This window comes from Triticum urartu, chromosome 4 (genome assembly GCF_003073215.2).
Source record: "Triticum urartu cultivar G1812 chromosome 4, Tu2.1, whole genome shotgun sequence".
NCBI classification, from domain to species: Eukaryota; Viridiplantae; Streptophyta; class Magnoliopsida; order Poales; family Poaceae; genus Triticum; species Triticum urartu.
In genome coordinates, this window is record NC_053025.1 from 612,401,329 (window position 1) to 612,407,437 (window position 6,109).

Here is a 6,109-nt window from a genome sequence, read left to right on the forward strand (position 1 = left end):
GAAGGAATAGAAAAATGCAACTTGTCTCCTCTTTCTCCCATGCTTTGGCGCATGTAGTATAGTATAGAGCACAAAGTCTACTCCCATGTCCCTTCTATCACAAATCACAAAGCAGTGAGGCGTCAAATCACAAAAGCACGGACGAAGCAACCATCATTTCACTCTTCTGACTCCGCTTCTAAATCGTCTTCTTCGAGAAACCATCTCAGTGCACTAGTACACCTAGTAGTACTCCCTCCGGTCCTTTTTTGTCTGCGTCTAAGAAAATTTCATTTTCCCCGCAATGCTCTGTGCATTGGCATTTTTTCGCTGCTCTTTCCAACCGGGACCTCCATCTCTTTCCACCGCATGCGTGCCTGCAGTAATCCCATCTCTCTTTCCCATGTGCTTCGCATCTTCCCAAGGCAGAGAGAGCTACTTGCATGCAGAAACAGGAGAGAGAGCGAGAGGCGCATGCGTGTAGAGAGATGGGCAGGGGTGAGAGTGAGACGACATGCATGCATGCGGAAGTGAGAAGGTTTGTTTGCATGGTGCTGCATTAATCAAGCGATGAGGAGTGAGATGGTTAGCTCTTTGGTCTTTGGAGAAAAGAAATACGCATTAATTGACACGTGAAACGAGGATTTATATCGATTAAACCCCGCGAAGGAAAACCCCGCCTTTCTTTTTTAACACTAGTACTCCTAGTACGTACGTACTTATCCTGTTTGGGTCTAGGCCTTGCATTGCCCAACTTCGCCACACATTTTTGCCAAGCTTGCCTAAAGTTTGCAAAATGAGAAGGAGGCACTACTAGGGAAAACCCTAGTAGTAGCGCGGGTTTTTAGGCTATTAGCAGCGCGGGTGGCCGCGCTACCAATAAGGCGCTACAGCTAACTCTTCGTAGTAGCGCTGTATGTACCCGTGCTACTACTATTGACTATAGCAGCAGCGCTTGTACAGAACGCGCTACTATTAGTTAGCTATAGCGATTTCCTAGCCCCGCGCTACTGCTATATCTTTCATCATTTCAACCCCGTTTCAGCTTCAATAAACTACAATTTTGAGATACTAGGTACTACTAGATATCAATTTCATAAAGCCATAAAGCATTATAGGTACTAGGTAGTATTCCCTCAGTTCCAAATTACTCGTCGTGGTTTTAGTTCAAATTTGAACTAAAACCACGACGAGTAATTTGAAATGGAGGGAGTACTAGATAACAATTTCATATATACTCAACATGCATCCTCAAGCAGTACTAGGTGATATCGACGACGATCATCATATGTAGTTTTAGATGATATCGACGACGACCATCATATGTAGTTCTACATGATATCGACGACAATCATCGTATGTAGTTCTAGATGATATAGCCACACACACACATATATGCAGTTCTAGATGATATCGATGATGATCATCATCCTCAAGCCTGGGCAGTGGGTGTTCCTGATAGTAATTAGGATGGCCTGTCCAACACAAAGATTCTTGCCAACGAGGAATCTCTTCCAGCCAACCGAGTTTAAGTGTGTGCGACCGTCGTCTGTGTCCATGTGGTAAGTACAGGTGGTGATGGAGCCCCTTGCGGTAAGGCATAGTCCAGCTGAGCCTTCTTCATCAGGCTTGATACCACAACTCGCAGATAGGTTCTTTGGCAATTTCTGAATAAGAAAAACATATCAATTAATCAATAGCTTCGCACATACTCTTACAAATATATTTCTATTAAGTCTATATTTCTACACTATCAAAAGACACAGTACTATGCATTTGTACTATTTAATCATGAATTCTACCAATAAGTATATATGGATTATCTACTAGATTCCACATAGCATATCATTGACTAGATTCCACATAGCATATCATTGGACTCTACACTAAGCATATCATCGGATAATTTGCATTTGTAAGTATAACAATAAAGCATATATATATATATATCATCAACTTACTACAGTCAGTATAACATACCATTTCATGCTGATCGACCATGGTACTTGTCAGGCGGGTCACGAATGGCACCCCGACAAAGTCATCACGTGGCGGAATTATGTCCCATAGGTTGCGCACCTCCTCCTCGCTCAGCCTCATTCTTTGGGCTACGATGGCTTCATGAAGTGGGTTCTCATCATCTTCATCATCTTCGTCATCTTCATCATCTTCGTCATCTTCGTCATCTTCCACTAGGTTGAGATAAATGACAGCCAGCTTGGGTCTTTCTGCTCTGAAGGAGAACCTGATCAACTCACCACCAGTAAGATGCATGTGGGCGACGAAACGGGCCCATCCATCTCCTCCAATCTGCGACATATTGCTTCCTTTCTCGACCTCCATAGTGTACGGCCCCCTAGGAGCCTCAAATGTCCATGTCAGCTTGTTGAATTTCAACCTCACATTGCATGGGACGATCTGTGTAAAAAAGCAAAATGACACAATGCAGTAATTTCAACACTAAAAATAAAATAGTTGTTACATTTCATCTAATTTCTTACCGCCGCATGACGAAAACTCGGCTGGAAGTAGATGCCGAACAGCTTTCCAGTTGCAAGGCTGCTGGCGCACCTTGACTTGCACAGTCGACATAGTGGTGGTGGTGGCGGCGCCATTTTCCTAAAGCAATATCAGCAAAGGATTAACGATCCACTTCACAGGAAAGAAAAATAGTACCATGTGATTTTAACTAAATTGGCACCTACATTTTGCCAAAAAATAACTTATTACAAAAAAACAAAAACATTACATATCCATGTACAGAAAAAATAACAATAAAATGGTGCATACTAAATCAACTAGCCTACTAAATCAACTAAATCAACTAGCCTACTAAATCAACTAAATCAAAATGTTCTAAATCAACTAAATCAACTAGCCTACTAAATCTACTAAATCAAAATGTTCTAAATCAACTAAATCAACTAGCCTACTAATTCAACTAAATCAAAATGTTGCATATGAACTAGCCTACTAAATCTAAATGTAGCAGGGAGGAGGGAGAAGGAGGGGCAACTCGAGGAGGGAGAAGAGAGTAGGACGGAGGAGGAAGGCGGAGTGAGGAGGGGCCGGTCGGTGGCTAGTCGAGGGAGGACGGAGGAGGAGCGCGGTACCGAGTCCAGTGAGGAGGAGGAGTTGACGGCGGCACAGAGGGAATAGGGGTAGGCGACGGCGACCGGCGGGGGAGGACCGGCGCGTGAGGGGGGGGTTGAGGGGGTGTGAGTCTGAGTGTGTGAGTGTGGATCGCGGAGAGGAGAGTACGTGGGGGTGGAGATAGCTAGTTTTAGCAGTAGCGCTCTAAAGGCAAAGGCGCTACTGCTGAACTACCTATCAGTAGCGCGGTCCCAGTAAACGCGCTGCTGCTAGAACTAGCTTCGCAGCGGGGTCGTGGGAATTATAGCAGTAGCGCGGCTTAGAGGAGGCGCGCTACTGATATGTCTATTTCAGCAGCGCGTATTGACGGAGCGCGCTATTGCTACATTGCAGCAGTGCCTTATTTTAAAACTCGCTGCTGGTAAGATCCTGTGTATAAGCTTTTCCCTAGTAGTGAGGTACACTTGCGCACGGCTGTCGCGGTTGTACCGCACCCTCACACGGTCGCTCCTGCATGCCGCGGTCGCACTGCACCCTCACACAGTCGCTCCTGCATGCCGAAAACCCAACCAAGGGAACGCACCCTCACTGACATGTGCTGTCGCAGTTGAACAAACCAAACTCAGCCATCCTATCAGTGACACATAATTTTTCGTTCATAGAGTATGTTTATCCAACCGCATGTTGGGGAGTATCCGTACGGCCCGTCCGATGGTCTGTTTAGGAAGAAGAAGAGGTGAGGAAGAAGGAAAGAAGGGTTAGGAGACGTAGGATATTCATCCAACCGCCTAAAATGGTAGACTGACCCAAGTCAGGCGACTTGCATAACAAATATATGTTTTTACATAGCAAAAGATCCATAAAAACAACAACATAAAGAAAAACTATCACTGCTCGCAGAAAGAGACGGCCTCATCGTCTTTGGCTGCCGACGCGAACCAGCCGTCGCTGCCGACGTGTGTCTCTGCACCGTGGTTGTCCTCTGCCTCCAGCTACTCGTTCAAGCGGAGCGTGCAGGCGGTCTGTGTTGGGGAACGTAGTAATTTCAAAAAATTTCCTACGCACACGCAAGATCATGGTGATGCATAGCAACGAGAGGGAAAGTGTGATCTACGTACCCTTGTAGATCAACAGCGGAAGCGTTAGCACAACGCGGTTGATGTAGTCGTACGTCTTCACGGCCCGACCGATCAAGCACCGAAACTACGGCACCTCCGAGTTCTAGCACACGTTCAGCTCGATGACGATCCCCGGACTCCGATCCAGCAAAGTGTTGGGGAAGAGTTCCGTCAGCACGACGGCGTGGTGACGATCTTGATGTACTACCGTCGTAGGGCTTCGCCTAAGCACCGCTACAATATTATCGAGGATTATGGTGGAAGGGGGCACCGCACACGGCTAAGAATATGATCACGCGGATCAACTTGTGTATCTAGAGGTGCCCCCTGCCCCCATATATAAACGAGCAAGGGAGGAGGAGGCCGGCCCTAGGAGGGGGCGCACCAAGTGTGGAGTCCTACTAGGACTCCCTAGTCCTAGTAGGATTCCACCTCCCACATGGAATAGGAAAAGAGGAAGGGAAAAGGAGAAGGAAGGAAGGGGGTGCCCCCCTTCCCTAGTCCAATTCGGACCAGACCAAGGGGGTGCCACCCTTGAGGCCCTTTTTCTTCTTTCCCGTATGGCCCAATAAGGCCCAATACGTATTCCCGTAACTCTCCGGTACTCCGAAAAATACCCGAATCACTCGGAACCTTTCCGATGTCCAAATACAGTCGTCCAATATATCGATCTTTATGTCTCAACCATTTCGAGACTCCTCGTCATGTCCCTGATCTCATCCGGGACTCCGAACTCCTTCGGTACATCAAAACTCATAAACTCATAATATAACTGTCATCGTAACCTTAAGCGTGCGGACCCTACGGGTTCGAGAACAATGTAGACATGACCGAGACACGTCTCCAGTCAATAACCAATAGCGGAACCTGGATGCTCATATTGGCTCCCACATATTCTACGAAGATCTTTATCGGTCAGACCGCATAACAACATACGTTGTTCCCTTTGTCATCGGTATGTTACTTGCCCAAGATTCGATCGTCAATATCTCAATACCTAGTTCAATCTTGTTACCGGAAAGTCTCTTTACTCGTTTTGTAATACATCATCTTGCAACTAACTCATTAGTTGTAATGCTTGCAAGGCTTATGTGATGTGCATTACCGAGAGGGCCCAGAGATACCTTTCCGACAATCGGAGTGACAAATCCTAATCTCGAAATACGCCAACCCAACATGTACCTTTGGAGACACCTGTAGAGCTCCTTTATAATCACCCAGTTACGTTGTGACGTTTGGTAGCACACAAAGTGTTCCTCTGGTAAACGGGAGTTGCATAATCTCATAGTCATAGGAACATGTATAAGTCACGAAGAAAGCAATAGCAACATACTAAACGATCGGGTGCTAAGCTAATGGAATGGGTCATGTCAATCACATCATTTTCCTAATGATGTGATCCCGTTAATCAAATGACAACACATGTCTATGGTTAGGAAACATAACCATCTTTGATTAACGAGCTAGTCAAGTAGAGGCATACTAGTGACACTTTGTTTGTCTATGTATTCACACATGTATTATGTTTTCGGTTAATACAATTCTAGCATGAATAATAAACATTTATCATGAAATAAGAAAATAAATAATAACTTTATTATTGCCTCTAGGGCATATTTCCTTCACTCTGCACGGATGACAGCACAACCCGGTTCAACTCGACAACATCTGGTTCCGCCTGCAGGAGGGCCTAGATGGCAGCAGCATCCGCGCGCTCCGCGTCGAGTCGAGCCTCCGCCGCCCGGTTCAAGTCCGGGACGTCTGGTTCCGCCTGCAGGACGGCGTCGATGAGAGCGGCATCCGCGTGCTCTGCGTCCAGTCGAGCCTCTCCCGCCCGGTTCAAGTCCAGGACGTCCGGTTCGGCCTGCAGGAGGGCCTCGATGGCAGCGGCATCCGTGCGCTCCGCCTCAAGTTGAGCC